Source organism: Hyla sarda, chromosome 4, assembly GCF_029499605.1.
Source record: "Hyla sarda isolate aHylSar1 chromosome 4, aHylSar1.hap1, whole genome shotgun sequence".
NCBI classification, from domain to species: domain Eukaryota; kingdom Metazoa; phylum Chordata; class Amphibia; order Anura; family Hylidae; genus Hyla; species Hyla sarda.
This window is the reverse complement of record NC_079192.1, coordinates 365632995-365657520: the sequence shown is the minus strand read 5'-3', so window position 1 is coordinate 365657520 and position 24526 is coordinate 365632995. Positions and strand designations below refer to the sequence as shown.

At 42.1% G+C, this 24526-nt stretch overlaps 1 protein-coding gene across 2 annotated transcripts in view; it reads left to right on the top strand.

Moving 5' to 3' along the window:
* Positions 1-24526, top strand: part of GABRA1 (gamma-aminobutyric acid type A receptor subunit alpha1) — a 299022-nt gene that overhangs the window by 110176 nt on the left and 164320 nt on the right. The gene's annotated exons all lie outside the window — the stretch shown is intronic.

Here is a 24526-nt window from a genome sequence, read left to right as displayed (position 1 = left end):
AAGATAAATGCTACTATGAGTCATGTGTCATGTCAACAGTAAAGCGTCTCTTGAGACCATTCATGTGTGGGGTTGTTTTTCATTAATCTACTTAATTCTCACAATTTTGCCCAAGAACATTGGCACAAATAAAGAACATCCTCTAAAAGCAACTTCTCTCAACAATCCAGAAGCAATTTAGTGATGAACAATGTTATCTCCAACATGATGGAGCACTATGGCACAAGGCAAAAGTGATAACTAACTGGTTAAGGGAACAACATATTAAAATTTTGGATTCATGGCCAAGAAACTTCCTAGGTCTGAATACACCACCAAAATTTGTATCAGTCTTAAAACTTTTGCCCATCATTGTTCAACACTATGAATGACATATACTGTACAATGTATATAAATGGTTCATGTTTATTTCATTTTTTGATACTTTTGATAAATGAAAACATATTTTAATGGAGAAAATCTTATTTTGCCACCCCATTCTGGAGCCCATAAAACTTTTATTTTTACCTCAACATAGCGCTTTGTGAATTTTTTTTTTTTTTTTTTTTGCCTCTGAGGTTGTAATTTTTGGTAGCATTTTAGAGAACTTACAATTTATTGCTTGATTTTCATTTTGTTTTATTCTGAGCATTAAGGGGAAAAAACAGCATGCAGTGTGCCATGCATGATGCTCTTGAATATTGTATTACTTTTTTTCCAAAAGGTTGTTACAGTTCAGTCAGTACCGGATATCCATTTTTTTTTTTTTTTTTACTTTTTAATAAAGACTATTTTTGTCAACGAAAACATGTTTGCTTTTATTTTTTAAAGTGGCTATTTATCAACTAATCTTTTTGCCATCCTAGGGGACTGGAAGCATTAAATACATAAACAACATCCGGTTTTATAATTATTTAAAATAAATAAATAAAAATACAGTGGAAACTTCAACAAAAACTTCCCTGAAAAACACTGGGCATAAATTGTATATAGGTTATAATAACACATAGCGTAATTTCATGCCGAATAGCTGCATATTTAATGTTTTGTTCAGTCATACTAGGAGATTGTATAAATATAAAAAAAAACAATTGCACACAGCTTAAAATCCACAGTACAAAATCTGCAGTCTGCATGTAAACATACCTTAATACTCTGTGGGAATCTAGCATAGGAAGACTGGCTTTCTTAAAAAAATATTCTGGCTTCATAAGATTACACTATTGCATACTAGTACTCTAAAATTCCAGTAACGGTGAGCGATATCATGATTTTTGATAAATACAGTACCTTAATTTTCCTTATTCTTGTAAAAGCTTTTAAAGCTAAAAACCTTGTAATCAATCATTTTGCGATTATGCAGATTACAAGTGACCTAATTGCATATTTATACGAACATGGGAAATCATGTATATTCAACATACATGGTTTTTCACATTTATTATTCATACAGTTGATTTTTTTAATTCCTATGTCAAATTAATGAATTTATACCTGCAGTCTTTAACACTTATATTCAAAGAAACCATAATATAAGCCCATATATTCTGAATATCAAACATTGTTTGACATAAATTATGATATACAAAGGATTAGGTAATTGTGAGACTACTAACTTACTATGCTTGCTTTCATATTTTTTTAATTTAAATTGTATTTATTTTCATATTTTATGCTATATATATATATATATATATATATATATATATATATATATATGCAAATCATAAACTGTTGCATTATCTTGTAATACCTTTTTTATTGGACTAACAGAATTTTGTAGAGACAAGCTTTCGGGATTCCTCCCTTTATCAAGTCCAAAGCAAATCTAAGCTCACAAGCAGAAGACACAAGTTACATCTCACATATATGCAGGGGTTAAGACAATAGATGTGGAGAATTCACACTAAGATGGGCCATAAATTGTCCTGCTATGGGAACATAGACTAAATAGATAAGGATGAGAAAAAGGGGGAGGGAGGAGGGGGGGGGGGCAGGGGAGAGACTGATAATTAAGTCTGACAAAGTGAGATGCAAAAGAGAATACAGTACAGTACAGGTTATAAGAAATTTTGATAATGAGATAAGAAGCTCAAATCCACATTGAGTCCCCTGTTTTTCGAGTCAAAAAACAGTATCATTTTGGCTTCAAATGTCTTTCTCTCTTGTGTGTTTTTGAAGTTCCCTCTCAGTATCTTGATTGTAAGGTCATGTATGGAGTGGCCTGTTTGGGTAAAATGATGTCCAACTGGGGTGCAGTAGTCATTTTCTTTATGGCTGTTGATGGAATTTCTGTGTAGATTCATCCTTTCGTTGAGTTTCTGGCTAGTTTCACCAATGTAGCATCCCATGTGACACTTGGTGCATTGTATCATGTAGACCACATTTGTGGATGTGCAGGAGTATAGTCCCCTAATGTTATATGTCATGTTTTGGGTGGCTTCCATCTTGGTGCAGATATGTTGGCAGAGTTTACAGCGAGGTTTGGTGCAGGGTTTGGTCCCATTGTCTGTATCTGTTCTTCCTGTAGGTAATTTTCGGCTTACCAGCTTTTTTTGTAAATTGTGTGGTTGTCTGAAGGCCAAGATGGGAGGTTCAGGGAAGATTTCTTTTAGCATCTCATCTTCCGCCAATATCGGCTGTAGGTCCTTGATCATTTTGCGTATTTCTTCAAGGGCAGGATTGTATGTGGCTACCAGTGGTACACGTGGTGATGGCTGTATTGTAGCAGGTGTTCCCGTGGTGTTTGAAGGGCGGAGTGTATTTTCCTATTGATTGTCCTAGGTTTGTATCCTTTTTGTTTGAATTTCTCAGACAGTGTTTGTAGGTGCAGGTCTCTGTCATCAGGGTTGGAGCAGATGCGATGGCTGTATATGATCCCTTTCTTGGTGTGTGATGGATGGAAACTGGATTTATGTAGATATCTGGATCGGTCTGTGGGTTTTCTGTATACAGACATTTGTAGTGTGTTCCTGTTTATTGTGACAGTAGTGTCCAGGAAGTTCACACTTTACACTTCAATCAAGATACTGAGAGGGAATTTCAAAAACACACGAGAGAAAGACATTTGAAGCCAAAATGATACTGTTTTTTGACTCGAAAAACAGGGGACTCAATGTGGATTTGAGCTTATCTCATTATCAAAATTTCTTATAACCTGTACTGTACTGTATTCTCTTTTGCATCTCACTTTGTCTTGCTTAATTATCAGTCTACCCCCTGCCCCCCTCCCTCCCCCTTTTTCTCATCCTTATCTACTTAGTCAATGTTCCCATAGCAGAACAATTTATGGCCCATCTTAGTGTGAATTCTCCACATGTATTGTCTTAACTCCTGCATATTTGTGAGATGTAACCTGTGTCTTCTGCTTGTGAGCTTAGATTTGCTTCGGATTTGATAAAGGGAGGAATCCCGAAAGCTTGTCTCTACAAAATTCTGTTAGTCCAGTAAAAAAGGTATTACAAGATACTGCAACATTTTATGATTTGCATCTGCATCACTGGACTAATATGGCTACTCAAATTAACTATACATATATATATATATATATATATATATATATATATATATATATATATACTAGCTGAGTACCCGGCACTGCCCGGTTTTTCCTACCTAATCCTTGTAGATGAGGAAAAGCAACAAAGGAGAAAATGTTTGTCCTCATATCCCATCCTCAAATCCCCTTTTCATAACCCGTCCTCATATCCCAACCTCATATTCCGTTCTCATATCCTATCCTCATATCCCATCCTCCTATCCTGTCCTCATATCCCAACCTCATATCCCGTCCTTATATCCCAGTCCCATATCCTGTCCTTAAATCACGACCTCAAATTCCATCCTTATATCCCATCCCCATTTCCCGTTCCCATATCTGACCTCATAGCCAGACCTCATATCCCTTTCCCGTATCCATGTCCCGTCCCCAAATCCTGACCTCATAGCTAATCTCCCGTCCTCAGGTGGGGCTTGCTAAGATATTGTAAGCTGAAAATTAAAGGGGTGTGGCTTAAAGGGTGGGAGTATATTTTCAAGATGGGGCATGGAATCTGGGGAGGGTGTGGCTTGCCAGCCTGACTGACACATTCACCAGGAGACACAGAGCAGAGCTTGTTGACCAACTCAAATGAGGGTAGGTTAGGGTTAAATTAACTATTCAATATTTTAAGTGGATATATAAGTAACATGTGACCGAGTATTATCGAAATATCTCCAGCTGTTTCGAAATTATGCAGTTATGCAGTAACCATATATTTCGAATAGACATGTATGGGACTTTAAACAAAAACCCTGACTCTCTCAAATGGGGGTGGGTAAGGGTTAAATTACCTATCCTGTGTTTGTTGCTGACATATAAGTAACATGTGTACCAAGTTTCATGTTAACATCTTCAGCCGTTTGAAAGTGATACTGGAACATACACACATACATGCACACATACGCACATTGGGGGAGATTTCCTTTTGGAAGGTCTGTGAAAAATGAAAGAAGCAACCTGATTGGTTGCTATGGGCAACTGGACAACTTTTCTACTGCACAGGTTTTGATAAATCTTATAAATACATATATATATATATATATATATATATATAAAAATATATATACCATATTTTCTGGTGTATAAGATGACCCCCAACTTTTACAGTTATAATATAGAGTTTGGGATATACTCGCCGTATAAGACTACCCCTCTACTGCCATACAGTACCTTGTCATTGTTCCCCCACACTAGGTTGTCAGCATAGTTCCCCCCACATTAGCTTTGCAGCATAGTTCCCCCATGTTAGGTTGTCAGCAAAGTTCCCCCACATTAGGTTAGCAGTATGTTCCCCCACATTAGGTTGTCAGCATAGTTCCCCCACATTAGGTTGGCAGTATTGTTCCCCCCACATTAGGTTGTCAGCATAGTTCCCCTACATTGGCCCTTATTTACTAAGAGTGTTGTGTAGGTTTCTTTGTGGGTTTTAATTCCCTACAATTTATTTTCCACGGTATTTACTAAGGTTTCCCTACAGTTTCCCCTTTCCCTACACTTTGCTTTTTTTTTATTACACATGCTCTGATGTGTAGGGTTTTCCTCAGCTGAAATCCACCACATTTTCTGTGGAAACTTTAGTAAATATGTTGGGATTTTGTGAAAATGTCGGGAACACGCCCCTTTTCTGTATCATTCCCCTTTTCCCAAAGGCCACACCCCCTTTTTGGGTTTTCTTAGCAAAATGGAGAGTTAGTTGGTTTTTTTTTTCAATTCAGGCGCAATTTCAGGTGCAAATTCAGGCGCAGACAGAATTTCAGGCGCATATTCTGGAATTCCGAAACTGGCGCACAACCCGACAAAACATGTCGGGTTTGTAATAGTAAATGAGGGCCATTATGTTGTCCGCATAGTTCCCCATATTAGATTGTCAGCATAGTTCCCCCACCTTAGGTTGTCAGCATAGTTCCTCCCACATTAGGTTGTCAGCAGAGTTCCCCCACATTAGATTGGCAGTATAGTTCCCCCACATTAGGTTGGCAGTATAGTTCCCCCACATTAGGCTGTTTTCGCCCCCAATTAGGTTGGCAGCATAGTCCCCCCCCCCCACAGTAGGCTGGCAGTATAGTTCCCCCACATTAGGTTGTAGTTCCCCCACATTAGGTTGGCAGTATAGTTTCCCCCACATTAGGTTTTAGTTCCCCCACATTAGGTAGGCAGTATAGTTTCCCCCACATTAGGTTGTAGTTCCCCCATACTAGGTTGGCAGTATAGTTTCCCCCACATTCGGTTGTAGTTCCCCCACATTAGGTAGGCAGTGGACCCGTCAGAAATACAGCCTTCAGCTATACACAGTGTATGGCTGGAGGCTATATGTCTGTGTACTGCCCCACTTCACCATCGCTCCACTGCTTCTCCGTCGTTGCACCGAAGATGACGTGCTAGTAACTTACCATGCCTGCGCGTCCTCGTTGCTCCGCTCTGCTGTTGCTTTGGGAGCACGCTGCTTCAGGCCTCCGGCGCTCGTCCCCTGCGTCGTTGCTATGCGCTGCACGGCGCGGCGCATGACATCAGTGCGCCGTGCATAGCAACGACGCAGGGGATGCACGCCGGAGGCCTGCAGCAGTGCGGACCCGACCCTGGCAAAAGGGGCAGCGGTGCCGGCAATGGGTGCCGGGGGGAGAGAAGGGCCGGCAGCAGGGCTCTAGACCCCAGGAAAGGCAGGGGGAGAGATGAGGGCAGCGACGGCCTCTCTCCCTCTGCCTTTCCTGGGGGTGTATCGGGGTATACACGCGCACACACGCACCCTCATTTTACCTTGGATATTTGGGTAAAAAACTTTTTTTACCCAAATATCCTTGGTAAAATGAGGGTGCGTGTTATAGGCCGGTGCGTGGTATACCCCGATAAATACGGTAGCTTTTTTCAATTTATATACTGTCTTATCCCTGTGTACTATGCTATATGTAAAGAGTCTATATTTGAAACCACTTTTTGTTCCTCATGTATGTTATTTATTTTTTCTTTTTTTTGCTGATCTTAATGATAATATAATTGCACCAAAAACTATTGTTTGGTTGGATTTCTGTATATTTTCTGTATATTGTATAATATTATATATGATTTCATTATTTTTATAATTACTTTTTTCACCATGTTGTTTTATCTTATTCTAAATGTAGTTTCATATATTACCAGGTTGTCATTACTAAATGAGAAATTGTAAGGTGTTGTAATTTGATGAAACATGCAGTATATTGAGCTTATTTTATGCTTAAATGAGAGGGTCAAACTAATCTTTATACCTATACCCTTACACTGTACCCAATACAGGACACCTATGTTATACCCTATAATTCTTCCTGAACATATACTGCTAAGGTAGCAACTGAGATGAATGTTGGCAAAAACCAGCCACCTATGTGTATCTATCTCTTCCCTGATGGCAGATGTGGGGGGGGGGGGGGAATAAGATTTAATGTACCCCATCCTCTTATTCTTAGGGAACATAAACAGTGGGGCTTAACCAATTACCATGTTCAGCCAAGTTATGCATTTACATTTTTGTGTTGGGAGAGCTTTTTAGGGTTTACAAGAAATAGCTTTCAGCTGAATGATGGTATTCAGCCAGCAGCTACGTAGAACATATGGCCAACTTTACAAGTCTGCTTAGGCCTACAGATACATACACTTAGTTCACAGCCTTAGTTCTGCCCATACTCTTAGGCTAGGTTCAGACTACGGCATTTCCTGGCAGAAAATTGCCGCCCGGAGATTCCGAGTGCTGCCAGCGCTGACTGAATCAGTCGGAGCTAGGACCGTGCAGACACTGCAGTCTCCAATAGACTGCAATGTGTTCTGCGTGGATTTCCGCCTGAAGAAAGAGCACCGCCATTCTTCAGGCGGAAATTTCCAAGCGGATTTTCCGTTCACAAATTCCGCTTCACAAATTCCGAAGTGTGAATTTGTGAACGGAAACCCATTCACTGCACTATGCATTTTAGCAAGCGGAATTTACGCCAGCAATTTCAAAGCGGAATTGCAGACGGAAATTCCGTAGTCTGAACCTAGCCTTAGTCCTAAATACTATGTAATGCCCCTTTTAGCATCAATGAGTGCAGTCATTCGTATAAATTGTCTATGAGGCCCTGAATTCTTGCACATGGAACAGCTGCCCATTTGTCTTGCCCAAATGCCTCTAGATCATGCAAAGTCATGATCGTCTTGCATGAACTGCACATTTAAGATCTTCCCTGAGTGGTGAAAAATCGTAACCCTTCCAGAACTACACAGGAAGTTCTTTTCTTTTTGAATTTCCTTTCTGTCTAACCACAGTGCTCTCTGCTGACACCTTTGTCCATTTTAGTTCCTAAAATGTTCAGAGGTGTCAGTAGCGAGCACTGTGGTCAGAAAGAAAGGAAATTAAAAAATAAAATAACTTCTTGTGGAGCATATAGCAGCTGATAATTACTGGAAGGATTCAGATATTTAAATTGAAGAAATTTACAAATCTTTTTAACTTTCTGGCACCAGTTGATTTAAAAAGAAAAATTGTCTTTCAGGGGAATACCCCTTTAACTTGGCCTTGTGCCTATAGTTTTGTTGTGCTAAAAAGTCCAAGGGCATGTCATGCGTAGCCTTAGTAAAAATTATTTTTGAAACGTATTTAGTATTGTGGCTTGTGTGTATCCTGCAAGGAAAATTATTTTGTGCTTTCAAACCTTTTTTTGTGATATTAAGTACATAGACAAAGATTAAGCTAAATTTATGTTGTATAATTTAGTCAGTGTTAACAGTTTGTTTCGAAGGTTACTGATATTTCTGGGCCTCCCTTAATATGACTTAACTAGAAATCTAAGCCTTATTGGAAGGACTGTCCTTTGTATAGCTTCTAGAAGAAACTAAATACTGTATCGTAGAATGTCAAGACAAAAAATCCCTGTTGATCCACTAAAGCTTGGTGCTGCGGAATACTGTCATTTGTTCTAATTTTGTTTTCTTTCATAAATAATAGCATATTTCTCTATACCAGGAACATGACTTGAACATACACTGCAATTTTAATGCACCTCATTAAGCACCAGTAAACTTATAGATTCCTGCCACTAAGATATAAGGAAATTATGCTTTCAATAAAGAGAGTATAATTCTTTTCAATAATGTATGGAGTAAACATCTAATAACACCTGCAGATAGGGCTGGATTACAGTGAGGGAAAAGGACCTCTTCCTTTTATTCATGATAATTTAAGGAACGTACAAGTGTCAAATGCTAGACTTGTAAATTTAAGACCTGAGTACTGTTCTTGTAAAAGCAGAAAATATGCAGCACACTCTACTGAAGTCAGCGTTATCTGCTGTGGCTCACACTCGAAGAAAGAGACTTGCTGTAAACCTACCCATGTGAACATACCCTAATACATCATGGCACAATTATTAGATCAGCATCATTTTTCAACAATTGCAACATTCATTCATTCTTTTTTAGACATGATATGCAGCTTGCAACCTGCTACTAGTTTTAGACTTTTTTTTTATTTGTAGATGAATCCCTTTAAGTAAGATATGCAGAATTTGAGGTGAGGTTTGTATGTATAGTATGCTACTGTCTTGCAAATTTCCTGAAATTCCTTTCTGGTCTGATTCAAGCAAAGCGACCATCTGATTTAATTCAGGTGCTAATTTAGATTCATAAGTACCTTAATCGCCCTGAAAAATCATGTATGCCATTCTGAAATAATTGCATGCCCCCGGTAAGGCATCTATCCTTCCAGAAGTGTGCCATTATCTAGCGCACAAAATGATATAATGATATATTTTTCTTTTAGTTTGTTGTATTAATATTAGTATGTTAGATATATATATCTTATGTATATATAGCCCATGGTGTTATTGACACTATTGAATTCACTGCAATACGAGAGATGCCTTTTCGTGCACCTGTGGTTCCTTCTGTGATTGGAAAGGGAACACATGACCTATTGTGATCTGGTAGTGTATGCAATTTTATATATATATATATATATATATATATATATATATATATATATATATTGTGATAAGGTGGCAAGGAAAGGGTGTATTTCCTTTGCTCACCCTGAAGATTCTCTCACCTGCTTCTTAAGTAATGAGGCAGCAGGGAAGGGAGGTGTATATAAGATGGAGACTCAGTCTAATCTGTGCTCTCCCTGGGAAACCGCATGTCGCTGTAGGGGGAGACACTCGGACCCTGTTGAGGAAGCACACAGCTGGAATCTGTGAGTGGTCCAAGGAGTGGTGTGAACTGTAAGTAACAGGTTGCAGGAGTCACATGTTTAACTGGCTGAGGGTAGCTCACCAGTTGATAGGCAGGGCATGCGGATATGTGTAGTCAGTGACCAGACGGTCTAGGATTTTATTTTGTTCCTGTGTTATGTTTGTTTTTCCCCTGCAACCTGTCTAAATAAAGCTGGCAAGGTGCCAGACTTGCATGAATAACCTTTGTCTGCGGGTTTATTGAGAGAAAACCTGTCCCGTGGCAAGTGACCAGGACGGTCCCAGAGCTAATCCGTGAGACGGAATGTCACATTTTGGTGGAGGATGCGGACACACGTTGCTAAGGACAGCACGTTGACAAGGGCAACTCGTTGCCAAGGTCAACCAACGAGCAATTTGGAGAGGAGCCATTGCTAGGAGCAACCCCCTGCAAGATTGCAAGTCGGAGGAGCCCAGCAGAGGAGTTCAAGCACAGTTTGGTGTCTGTGGAGGAGCATTTCTAGGGGCAACGGATCGAGATTTGTTTTCTGGAAAAATGACATCGGCAGGCCGTTGCTGGGGTAACCGACGTGGGCCACAACCGATGGTCGCCAGGATGAAGCCGAGGTCCCGTGAGTTGTTGGTGGGCGGAATCCCACTGTGGGTGGACTTGGATTGTTGCCAGAGTGTATTTCGGATTATGCCAGAAATAATTATCTTTGTGAAGTCCCACCCGGAGCCCGGTAAGACTGTTCAAATTACCTTTGATACATGTTTTGGGGCAGTAAGCCATATGATGGAGGTATGTGCAGAACTTACAGTGGAAATTGTACTGGGCAGAGACTTTCCATATTTCTGGCAGCTATGGGATGCCGAGAGTGTACCTGAGAGTTCGCACCCAAAGGTTCCGGAAGTAGTGAGGACTGGGGGGGGGGGGCTCTACTGGACTGTGTGAATGGTGCTGCATGTTGTGAAGCCATGCAGGCTGATAATGTTTTTATTGAAACACTTATGTTAATGTGTTCTGATGTAAAGAGTACTGTTGCCATCTCTCGCAGGACAAAAGAAAACCTGTGTGAGCCTGAAATAGAGGGTAAAAAGATGATGGTTTTGTTAGATCCAAAATGTGTAATAAGTCTAGTAAAGACTAGCTGCAGAAAGCCAGACCCTGATGTAATGTCTATACAAGCTGGTATTTGGGGTTATAAAACAGTTAATGTGTGTATTTCTACTCCCTATGGTACCATAAGTCACAAAATTGCAATAGAGCCTACCTAAGAGTATGAAGTAGTGCTGGGGAAGGATTTTCCGTTTTTTTCAACAGTTGTGGGAAGATAGTCAGGTGACTAGAGCAGGAACACCTGATAGGCTCACAACACTTGATTTACACCACATAGCAGGGGACAGTAACTCTGCAGAGGCTAAGGACGGGGAGTGTCAGCAGACCCTAGGTATATCTCAGGTGGGAGTGTGCCAGACCACTAGGGGAGCTGAAGAACAGTCCGTGAGTCAAGTTAAAGAGGTGACTGGAAAAGAAGCTACAGAGATGGCTGTGGAAAAACCAAAACTCCGGAAAAGAGTACCGGTGGAGCTGGGGGCTGCGCTTACGGTCACAGACAGAGTCCTAAGTGAAAGAGATGTGGCGTCTGAACCAGAGAGAGGTCGTAACTAGGAAGGTCGAACCACTGGACCAGATATTGTTGCAGACCCAGGAGCCCTAGTGGTTTTTGCCAGGCCATGGAGAGACTGAGACAAAAGAAAAGTCTGCCAAGAAGCCAAGAGACGGTTCAGAGGAACTGTTTGGGAATCACACGGATTCGCTGGTGCCAAGAACCATTGAAGTTGTTGCTAGGGGCAACGAACTTACCACCAAGGGATTGCCGGTCCGACTGGAGTGTTTAGCGAGAGTCTCCAGAGTTGCCAACGTGGTGGGAGAGGAAGAATGCCAGGTGTTGGTGGCACCTGTTGTTGATGATAATAACGAGGCACAAGTGGCCGCAACCCCGAAAAAGGGGGAGACTTCATCTAGAGATGGAGAAGAGCTGGGTCGAGTGTCTGACAGAGGACCAAAGGATGTCTCAAGGTCTAACAGCGAGAGTGAGGAGACTGCTGTCAGTAAAAGGTCTCGGAAAAGACTAGCTGGCCTTGGAAAAAAACTGGAGCAGATCCAGAATCTGGAAGAATCCCTACAGATGGTTTCTGTGAAGTTGACGGAGAAAGAAAAAGAGGTACATCGCTTGCTGACTTTTAGAAAGAGCGAGAAGCGAGGCTTCAGCTGGAAAAAGTCATGGAGCAACACAGAAGTGAGTTAATGGCTCTGCAGGATGAACTGTCCCGCTCCCAGGGTCTTGTGACCAGCAAGGAGAGAGAAGTGGAGAGTCTGGTGAAGCGGATGTCATTCCAGGAAGAAGTGAGTCTTCTACAAGGTGCATATCAGGCTCTGCGGAGTGATCACAAGGCTAGGCTGGTAGCCATGGAAAAAATAGAAAAAGAGAAGAATGAAATGAAGATGGAAGTTGATGCTCTTGCCAGCAATCTGGATAGTGTCTCTAAAGCTAAGAGACAACTTGAGGAGGAAGTCAAGGTGAAGAATGCCCTTGCACATGCTCTTCAATCTGCTTGTCAGGACAATGAATTGCTCTGTGAGCAATATGAGGAGGCCCTGGAACAAGTTGAGACTCTGAAACATGAAAACAAGAACTTGCAACAGGAGATCTCAGATCTATCTGAACAGATTGGTGAGAGTGGAAAATTTATCAATGAGTTAGAGAAGTCCAAGAAACAGTTGCTGGACAGTGAGAAGATGATCTCCGCAAAGCTGAAGAGTGAGCAATTGAAATATATAAAGCTGGAAGATGAAATGAAGATCTTAAAAGAGAGCCTGGAAGCGCAGAACGAAGCGCACAGAAGCTCCCACGTAGCTGCCTTGGTTTTGCTGGGAGCGCAACTCTACAAGCGGGTGGCTGTGCTGGCGGACAATGAACAGTTGAGGAAACAATTGCTGTCTTCGGAAGATACTGTCAGGGACTTGACAGAGTTACTTGACAGTGAGAGGATGAAGTCCGCTAAGCTCCAGTGTAAGCAGCGAAAATGTGAGAAAAAGAAAGAGGACCAGGAAGTTCTAAAAGAGAGCAGAGACCAAGCTTTGGTGGAATTGGCTCAAGAAAGGCTTCTGGGGCAGAAGTTACGGGAACCAGGGATGCTTTCTTTGAAGCCTGGTAAAAAGTCCTCTAATGCTAAGATTGAGGCAAAGCCCTGTAAGAAGTCCTCTAAAGCTAGGGCTGAGCTGAAACCTGGTGTGAAATCCTCTGAAGTGGAGACTAAGGAGAAGTCAGGCAGGAAATCCTCTGAACCTGAGCAGACCAAAAATTCTGAAGGTAATGCCGAGGCAGAGAAATCCTCTGAAGCTACAGAAAACAAGACAGTGGTTGGTGAAGCCACTGAGGCCGAAAGATTCTCTAAAGCAGAGGCAGAGGTCCGGCAAGCCAAAGACAAAGGTTAGAAGCATCGGTCCTCTCGGTCCTTAATTTCAAGAACCCTTCCCCCACCAGGGTGAAGAACCTGTTACTAGAGAGGTGTGACCGAGAGACTTGCAATTGGTGGCTGGTAAAAGTCCAGAAGAAAAAAAGTCAAGGACTTCAGAAACTGTGGGACAAAAGTTGTCCAAGAGAAAGGAAATGCTGATGATTTCTGCCTTTCAAATACATGTGCTCCTTCCCGGTGGCCTGAGCAAAGGGGGGGGGGGATATGTGATAAGGTGGCAAGGAAAGGGTGTATTTCCTTTGCTCACCCTGAAGATTCTCTCACCTGCTTCTTAAGTAATGAGGCAGCAGGGAAGGGAGGTGTATAAAAGATGGAGACTCAGTCTAATCTGTGCTCTTCCCGGGAAACAGCATGTCGCTGTAGGGGGAAACACTCGGACCCTGTTGAGGAAGCACACAGCTGGAATCTGTGAGTGGTCCAAGAAGTGGTGTGAACTGTGAGTAACAGGTTGCAGGAGTCACATGTTTAACTGGCTGAGGGTAGCTCACCAGTTGATAGACAGGGCATGCTGATATGTGTAGTCAGTGACCAGACGGTCTAGGATTTTATTTTGTTCCTGTGTTATGTTTGTTTTTCCCCTGCAACCTGTCTAAATAAAGCTGGCAAGGTACCAGACTTGCATGAATAACCTTTGTCTGCGGGTTTATTGAGAGAAAACGTGTCCCGTGGCAAGTGACCAGGACGGTCCCAGAGCTAATCCCTGAGATGTAATGTCATAATATATATAGATTAGTTAGGAGTAGCCGTATTAGTCCAGTGATGCAAAAAAGCAAAATCATCGGTAGTTGCAGTATCTTGTAATACCTTTTTTATTGGACCAACAGGATTATGTAGAGACAAGCTTTCGGGATTCCTTCCTTTATCAAGTCATAAGCATTTCTGAGCTCACAAGGAGAAAACACAGGTTCTATCTCACAAAATATGCAGGGGTTAAAACAACATATGTGGAGAATGGACATTAAGTTGGGTCATAAATTGTATAGCTATAGGACGATAGACTACAGATAAGGATGAGGTGGGGGCTGGAGAGCAGAGGTGAGAATGGTGGTTACGCTTTCTCCTCTGTCCAGCTTAACCACCATTCTCACCTCTGCTCTCCAGCCCCCCCTTCTCTCTGCTTGTAAGGAAAATAGACGTACCAAATAAATTATATATTTATTCACATATACAATATGTCTACTTTATGTTTGCATCATAAAGTTGACATGTTTTTACTTTTTGAAGACATCAGAGGGCTTCAAAGTATAGTATACTATAATGGACCACATTATGAAAACTGCACCTCTCAAAGTATACAAAATGACATTCAAAAAGTTTATTAACCTTTTAGGTGTTTCACAGGAATAGCAGCAAAATGGAGGAGAAAAATCAAAATCTAAATTTTTTCCACTACAATGTTATTGTAGCCCCATTTTTTTTCATTTTTACAAGGGGTAAAAGGTAAAAAGGCTTGCAAAAACTTGTAATTCATTTTCTCTCGAGTAAGGAAATACCTCATATGTGGATGTAAAGTGATCTGTGTGTGCACTAGAGGGCTCAGAAGGGAAGGAGCGACATTGGGCTTTTGGAGAGCAAATTTTGCTGAAATGGTTTTTGGGGGGCATGTTCCATTTAGGAAGCCCCAATGATGCCAGAACAGTAAAAAAAAAAAAAAAAAAAAAAACACATGGCATACAATTTTGGAAACTACACCCCTCAAGGAACAAAACAAGGGGTATAGTGACCCTTAACACCCCACAGGTGATTGGCAAACTTTCATTAAATTGGGACGTGAAATAGAAAATTTTTATTTTTAACACTAAAATGCTGGTCTTACCCCAAACTTAGGAGAAAATGCTCCCCAAAATTTTTAACCCCATTTTTCTCGAGTAAGCAAATGCCTCATATGTGGTTGTAAAGTGCTCTGTGGGTGCACTAGAGGGCTCAGAAGGGAAGGAGCGACATTGGGCTTTTGGAGAGCAAATTTTGCTGAAATGGTTTTTGGGGGGCATGTTCCATAACAGTAAAAAAAAAAAAAAAACACATGGCATAAAATTTTGGAAATAATACCCTTCAAGGAACGTAACAAGGGACGTAAAAATAAAAAAATAATGTTTTCAATAAAATGCTAGTGTTACCCCAAATATTTTATTTTCACAAGGGGTAATAGGAGAAAAAGACCCCAAAAATTTGTAACCCCATTTCTTCTGAGTATGGAAATACCCCATTTATGGATGTAAAGTGCTCTGCAGGTGAACTACAATGCTCAGAATAGAAGGAACAATGCTCAGAAGAGAAGGAGCGCCATTGGGCTTTTGAAGATTGGAATAGAATTTGGTTGGAATGTGCGTTTACAAAGCCCCCGTGGTGCCAGAACAGTGGACCCCCCCACATATGACCCCATTTTGTAAACTACACCCATTACAGAATTTAATAAGGGGTGCAGTGATCATTTACACCCCACTGGTATTTGACAGATCTTTGGAACAGTAGGATGTGCAAATAAAAAAAAAAAACATTTTTTCATTTTTACGGACGACTGTTCAAAAATCTGTCAGACACCTGTGGGGCGTAAATGCTCACTGTACCCCTTATTACATTCTGTGAGGGGTGTTGTTTACAAAATGGGGTCACAATTTAAGTACCAAGACGCGAGGGCGTACCTGTACGCCCTCCGTCCCCAACAGGTTAAATAAAAATGACATGAAAAAATCTCTTTATCCTCTTCCAATTCTGACACTTCCTGCTGCCACATTGACGCTCTGCAGCAATGATTCTAATAGCAATGCTAGTAATCTGCATGTCATACTGAATAACAGTATTATTTCACTACCCCAGCACACTCCATATGCGTGTTAGAACACAGCAAAGTGTTCTACACCCCTATTGAGGCTCTCTGTAGGCCAGAAATAGCATTTTCTTACACAGATTTGCTACAAATAAATTCAATGCAAATCGGCTGAATCGAATTTTGCTAAAGTTCGTTCATCTCTAGTAATTAGCAACAGGTTATGTTCATGGAAAATGCACAAAACTGATCTTTCACATATATGTAAAAAATAAAAAAATAAAATAAAACATTGTTTCAAAGGCATTATGGGATTCAGTGAGGTCATGTGATTATTTTCCTTTTCCTTTCCGTCATGTGGCTGATGTTATTTTAGCAGGTTCTGCCAAACTAAACCGCCCAAAGTTCGAGTTCTAGCCAAACCAAACTTTTTCAAAGTTTTGACCAAACTCAGGTCCTGCATGTTCAGTTCACTTATCTCGAGCTTTGAGCAATATGAATTTAAACTGGAAAATGTGTCACATGGACGCAAACTGAAGTCTAACTAACAGCACTCTATAAATGCTTAATGCTTGAAGCAGAACAATAAGCCAGTTTTGTTGACACTATTATCACTATAGCGCTATAGTGGCTGTGACTCAAACCTACAGGATTGGCTGATGCATGATGCAACCCTGGTATTTACATACTAGCTATGATCAGCATACAGAAGAGATGAGAATTCTGTCTATTGAGGGGAATCCGAAAATCATGTTCAACGCTTTGTGACTCCAACAATACTGCACATCCATTGTTCTTTTTAGCTGGCATGTGAATACATCAACGTATAAGAGACATTTAACCCCTTAAGGACTCAAAACAATTTTCGTTTGTTCCTCCTTCCCTTCTAAAAATCATAACGCGTTCAATTTTGCACCTACAGACCCCTATAAGGGCTTGTTTTTTGTGTCACCAGTTGTACTTTGTAATGACATCACTTATTTTATAACATAATCTGTGGCGAACCAAAAAAAAAATTGTGAGGTAAATTTTTTTTAAAAAAAGGACATTTAGCAAATTTCTAAAGCTTCCTTTTCTACGCAGTGCACTTTTCTGTAAAAGGTCCATACGGTTACAAGGATACCTAATTTATGTAGGTTTTATTTTATTTTACTACTTTAAAAAAAATATAACTACATGCACCAAAATTAGTATTCTTAAAATTGTCATAACTTTTTTATTTTTCTGCATATGGGGCTATATGATGGCTAATTTTTTGCGCCGTGGTCTGCAGTTTTTATTGGTATCATTTTTGTTTTGACGGAACTTTTTGATCACTTTCTATTAATATTTTTATGGTATAGAAAGTGACCAAACATGCACAATTTTGGACTTTTTTTTTTTTACGTGTACGCCATTAACCATTTGGTTTAGCTACCCTCAAACTTTAATTGTTCAGACATTTAAGCACACGGCGGTACCACACATGATTATATATATATATATTTTTTTTTTCTCAAATAAGTTTTTATTCAGGTTTTTTCTTATCTAATAAAAGAACATTGGATACATACATTGCAATGATGTGTATAACGATTCGTGCTCTCGGCGAGCATCTCCTGAGTATCCAAGAAACAGAAACAAACAGAACAAAAAAAAAGAACTATTCAGTGACAGAAAATAAAAGAGTCGATACATAATACTATATCATGAGTCCTGGCATAACTAGTCAGTCAGGTGAACCAATGAGACTTGCAGTTAGTGTTGAGCGGCATAGGCCATATTCAAATTTGCGATATTTCCCGAATATATGGATGAATATTCGTCATATATTCGCTAAATTCACATATTCGTAATATTCACGTTTTATTTTCACGTATGCAAAAATTCGCGTATGCAAAAATTATCATATGCGAAAATTAGCATATACAAAAATTAGCATAAGCAAAAATTCACATATGTGGAAATTAGCATATGCGAAAATTCGCACGCCAGTCTCACACAGTAGTATTACAGTCTTCTTTAAACCACACAAGCTGGAAGCAGAGAGGGGTGATCACTGTGATGTGTACTGTGAAAAAAATAACAAAAAAACGAATATTCGTCATTACTAATATATGGTGCTATGTTCGCGAATATGCGATATTCGCGAGCAACACTACTCACAGTGGCCACTGCTTCGGTGGTTTAAGCCGGTATAGAGTCCAATATGGAGATGAGCATTCCTTCATAACGGTGAATGGGTCAGTTAAACAAGCATAGGTATCTGTGACCGACTGGAAGCAATGTGTAATATTGTAATTTGGGTTGATAAATAATCTCTGCAGTATTGTGAGGCGGTCCAGCAACTCCATCTCTTAGCAAATAGATGGAATTTACCGGAACCAAGCAAAATGATCTTTTCATAGGAATAAGTTAGCTTTATTTTATTAATCAGTTCATCCCTGGAGGGGACCGTGGTCATCTTCCACTTGCTCACGAGAAGTATTTTGGCTAATATGCAAATTATGCAGTATAAATCTCTATTCTTTGAGGATATGGTTTGGAAGTTAAGAAATAATAGCACAGCAGGAATATTTCATGGAACATTACAATCTATCAGTTCTCTTACGAGTAATTTGCAAGACGTCCAGAAGGGTCTGATCTGTGGGCAGCACCAAAGGACATGTGCAAGAGTGCCCCTTGCTCCGCAGCCACTCCAACAAAGAGGAGATGACTCAGGATAGATTTGAGACTGAGGGTCCGGTGTATAATACCATCGTAATTTTGTCTTGTATGCCGACTCTATGTGTGATGTACACTGAAAGGCTATGTGTATGCTTTTAAAAGCATGCTGCCAGTCCTCTGAGGTATAAGAACAACCCAAGTCCCTTTCCCATGTGCACAATGGGTATGATTTAACAAATAAAGTAGGCTGGGAGAACCTAAGTGGCATATGGCAAGCCCATCCTTCTCGGGAAAGTGCAGTGATAATTGGTATAGAAGGTGACATATCTGAAAATATTTGTCAAATGGATATGAAAGTTTCAGGGAGTCAATTGTAGAAGGGAGTAGATTGATAGGCATTGCATGGGTTTTAGTTTTGATGAGGTGATAATATGATTGTTACGCCGAGCGCTCCGGGTCCCCGCTCCTCCCCGGAGCGCTCGCTTCACTCTCCCCGCGGCAGCGCTCCGGTCACGTCCTCTGACCCGGGGCGCTGCGATTCCGCTGCCAGCCGGGATGCGATTCGCGATGCGGGTAGCGCCCGCTCGCGATGCGCACCCCGGCTCCCCTACCTGACTCGCTCTCCGTCTGTTCTGTCCCGGCGCGCGCGGCCTCGCTCCCTAGGGCGCGCGCGCGCCGGGTCTCTGCGATTTAAAGGGCCACTGCGCCGCTGATTGGCGCAGTGGTTCCAATTAGTGTGTTCACCTGTGCACTTCCCTATATCACCTCACTTCCCCTGCACTCCCTTGCCGGATCTTGTTGCCTTAGTGCCAGTGAAAGCGTTCCTTGTGTGTTCCTTGCCTGTGTTTCCAGACCTTCTGCCGTTGCCCCTGACTACGATCCTTGCTGCCTGCCCCGACCTTCTGCTACGTCCGACCTTGCTTCTGTCTACTCCCTTGTACCGCGCCTATCTTCAGCAGCCAGAGAGGTGAGCCGTTGCTAGTGGATACGACCTGGTCACTACCGCCGCAGCAAGACCATCCCGCTTTGCGGCGGGCTCTGGTGAAAACCAGTAGTGGCTTAGAACCGGTCCACTAGCACGGTCCACGCCAATCCCTCTCTGGCACAGAGGATCCACTACCTGCCAGCCGGCATCGTGACAATGATAAAGGAGCGAAAGAATATATAGTGTCCATGACTGCGGGCAAAGAAAGCTCACTGTGCCAGTGGCTCCATGGACAGTATATAGATCAAAGGTGAAAGGGAACATCCCTGTCGGGAGCCATTAGTAATCCAGAATGGATCAGACATGGATCCATTCACCTGCACCCTAGCAGAGGTGCAAGAGTATAGGGAAGAAAGTGCGGAAAATATCAGTACCCTGAAGCCTAGGTGGTCAAGTAACGAGAAGGCATAAGACCATCGAAGATGGTCGAACGCCTTCTCGGCGTCCAGCGCCAAAATTAAAGCTGGCATTCCAGACCTTTCAAGATGAACTTGTATGTTAAGTAGGCATCTTGTGTTATCCAAGGCCTGACGATAATGTATAGTGAAAAGAGGGGATAGTAGAGGAGGAGTCAAGGTCAGGGTCAGGGATAGAGCTGAAATTGCCACAGAGCACCAGCAAGCCCCACAGGGAACCCCATACCACTCTCATTAGACATTTAAAAAATCTGGGTTTCCCAGAGTTAGGGGTGTTGAGAGACACTATTGTGAGGGGGGTGGCATTGATGGTATAACGAAGAATTCCATAGCTTCGCCTGGGGTCTGAGACAGAGTCCTGAAGAGTGAAGCCGACTGTCTTTTTTATTGTGATCATGACCCCTCTGGACTTAGAACTATAATGAGAATGAAAAAATTGAGAAAATGCAGGATGTTTCAAACGGTATGCATCATTAGACAACAAATGGGTTTCTTGCACACACAATACATCACATTTTAAGGACAGTGCTTCGTTCCACAAGTATGACCTCTTGTGAGGTGCAATTAACCCATTGACATTTAAGCTAGCAACTGTAATCACCATATTAATAAGCAGAAATGAACAGAAGATAACAACAGTCGGTGGCAAGTAAAGTAAAGACAGAACACACCTCCCAGTCAGCGTGTGTCTGTCAATGAACTGTGGTCATTGCTCAGAAGACCCAACGTCTTAGTGTCACCAAACTACAGGAAGCAGAACACAAACACACAAACAGAACAGTGAAGGTAAAATAGAACGGCACAGCAAACAGCATGCAGTGCCACTCTCTCAAGCAGCAGACCAGTCCAGAGAGATCTGAGAGGGATGAGAGTTCTTGGCACGGTCCTCAGGAACATGGATGCGGATATTCCAAGTTTTGAGAAGCTGTTCTCCATTGATCATATTTTTGACCACGTAGATCTTGTTATTTTGCTTGATCAGAAGATGGCTAGGGAAACCCCACCTGTATAGTATTTTTTCTGACCGTAGGGCAGTGGTGATAGCTAGTAAAGCTCTGCGAGCTTGTAGCGTAGCTGCCGATAGATCAGCCTAATAAAGCATAAGCCTTTTTTTTCGTCTAGCTTCTTCTATTAGGTGCTCTTTAATGTGGAAGAAGTGCACTCTGGCTAAGATGTCTCTTGGAACTGAGTCATCTAGATGTTTTGGTCTGGGGAGCCTGTGGGCCCTGTCAATGGTCAGCTCTTGAGGCGTGCAATCTGTCAGGACTGCACGCAAAAGTTCTTTAATATAGTTAGGGATTTCAGCAGGAGGCACCGTTTCAGGGACCTCCTGGATCTTAACATTGTTACGACAGCTCCTGTCCTCCAGGTCAGCCACTTTTGCTTTAAGAGCCGATATGTTGTCCACAGATTCATAATGTTAGTCAATATGTTCATTATTGGAGGAAGCAAACTCCCCGAATTTCCTTTCTATGTGAGCCACTCTATCTCCCAGATCTTGAATGGAGGGCACCATTATTTGCATTTCTTAGAGGAATGTAGTGTGCAATAAAAGCAGCATATCCCTGATGGCCATGTCAGTAAGGGATTGGTTGGTAACCGGCATGTCTGTGAGAAGGTCGGTCTCAGGGGGCCCCTTGTGTAGGAGAGCAGTATGGGAGCGTACCTCTGTGCTTACAGCAGGAGCCGCGGTTATAGAGTTCCGGTCAGGAGTATGAGAGTCTTCTTGAGGGACGATTCGCCTCTCCGGGGAAGAGGTTGCACTGCTCGGCGCTGACCTGGAACTGGGAGACACTGTCCAATGCTACCTCAGCAACTGGTGAGTCAGGGTCCGACAGGGATCTGCGGTGCCGCTGGCTCTGGGCCTGGTCACCACGTTCCAGAGAAGAAGATGTTTGTCGGGCCGAGGGGGAGGTAACGCTGGCTTCCGCGGTGCCATCTTGTTTGCAGGCCGCGCGTGGGCAGGTGAGAGAGCGTCAGGTAGCTGTGCAATTAGCCGCTGAATCGAGCTAAGGCACGGAGCTCAGTCATGCGCTTCGGCAGCCAGACCACGCCCCCTATTTTTATTTTTTATTACAATATTTTATTTTAAAAAAATGGGGGATGAGTCAAACTTTTAATATGGGAGGGGCTTATTCATATTAACTTTTTTTTTATTATTTACTATTTTTTAGCCCCCTTAGGGGGCTATACTATGCAATCTTCTGATTACATATACTGATCAATGCTATGCTATAGCATATGTAGCATAGCATTGATCAGTATTATCGGCACTCTGCTGCTCCAGCCTGAGCAGGCTTGGAGCAGCATACGACTGATCGGACAACGAGGAGGCAGAAAAGGACCAACCCGTCGTCTAGTCAGCTGAACGGGGCATCACAATTTCGTTGTGATAGTCCCGCTGAGCTGCCCGGATAGTTTCACTTTCATTTGAGATGCTGCGAAAACTTTGATCGCGGCATCTAAAGGGTTATTGCTGGGCATTGGCCCCATCGGATGTGCCTGGCATTAACCCTGGGTCCTGGCTGCTGATGGCAGTCGGGACCCATGGGGTTTGAAGCGTTCTCCACTCGGGAAAACGCTTTAAACCCTGGTAATGGGACTCAGGACATACAGATATGCCCTGAGTCCTTAAAGTGTACCTGTCAGATCCAACAATTTTTTTTTTAAATATATCACTCAGTACCTAATCCTGACCTTGTACATCAAATTTTTATGTGTCTAGCACCTTTATAAAAAAAAAATTTATTACACTTTTTATTTAGCTCACTAGTCTGAATTCCTCTCAAAGGAACTTCAGTAGTATGGGCGGTTTACTTATAGTGGTGTTGAGCTTCCGCTGTACTGGGGAATATTATGTGGTCCAGGTATATGCTGGTTTCCGGGTGCTTATAATCCAGCACCCCTTAGCTGCTGGTGCCACTTCCTTTATTATTTAGACCCCCATGAGATCCGCTGTATTTAAAATCAGCTTTGTCAATAGTAGCAACTTTGATTGTGGCGTCTAAAGGGTTAATACCAGACGTCAGGCGATGTCCGGTATTAGCTGCGGGTCCTGATTGCTGATAGCAACCGGGACCCCGCAGATATGGAGCATGCTCAGCTTCTGAGCGAGCTTCACAGATTGGGAGCCGGCCACAGACGTAAATATACGTCCATGGTTGTTAAGGTGTTACTTTTAAACAAGTAATAACAAGTGGTAACTAACAGTATGTTTAAAAACACACTGCATTAGCCGATTTTGTATGTTTTTGGTAGCAGTTGCAGTCATTGTTAATATTTACACGTAAGTATCGGACAAAGCAATGGCTATTTTTAAGTGAATCAAAAATTATCCTGTTTACTGGAGTAGCAACAGGGTTTATTTATTTTTTATTTTTTGGGGGATCCTTTGGATGTGTAGGCCAACAGGTAGTAGCAGCAGTTATGGTAGTAATAGAAGCTGCTTCATTAGCAGCAGTACAGCATAAAAAAAATACAGAAGAAGAGATCAGTGCTTCTTACCTGTCAACAGCAGAGGTGAACTGATGGTAGTTTTAGTGATTTAATAGCAGGATTAATGGTAGTACTAGTGACTCCTCTGTCAGACTTTTTTCCTGGAGCCTACAAATGCAGCAGCAATGTCAGCGCCAAGTGCTCCTGAGCTGACCAAACCAGTAGGACTTTGTCTGGGACATGTTGCAGATGTTCTGACCTTACCTCAGCTTGGCTATTTACAGTGCTACCACTTTCTTCTGCTCAAAAGACATCACCTCCTCATCACCTGGTTCCCATACCCTGTCCAAAGCCACATTATCATAGTCCTTCTCATCATTAGCAACTCCTCTCAGTCAGTTCTGATGTCTCATGGGCTACTTGCCTCCCCTCAGTGTATCCACCTCTATGACTGACATTTTCACTATGCCTACTACCAGTCCCACTATCATAACTATGCTTGATCACTGCTTCCACCTCCACCACCTCTGCAACATACTGTAAAATCTGGCTGTTCTCACACAACTCCTCCTCATCACTATCCTGGCCCTAAGCACCCAGGCTGACATGGCGGCATAACGGCAGAGTCTTTCTCCTCTTTAGATGACTGAAAACAAGCACATAGCTGCTGCTACTTCCAATACAGGGTTTGGGCATGTGGCTGCTACATATGGCTGGGTCTAGACAAATTGTGGGTGTCCACAGAGCTGGTACTGCCACCAACCTGACAGAGGACATGGCAGGGTGTTATTTATTCTACTTTGTCCCTACCAAACCTTTTACTTACCAAACAGCTTTCCTTCATCATTTTACTGCTTTCCTTTATGGGCTGTTAAGTACAAACTACACACACTGTTTCTCACACAGGTCTGCTCCATGACAGAACAAATACTGCACCCTGCATAGGCTTTTCTGGCACCTCTGCCCAACCCCTGTACTGCCTCTTGATTGCCTGGGAGCTGTTTGCAAGGCATTTTTGACTCTCCTGAGCGGGTCTGGACTGGT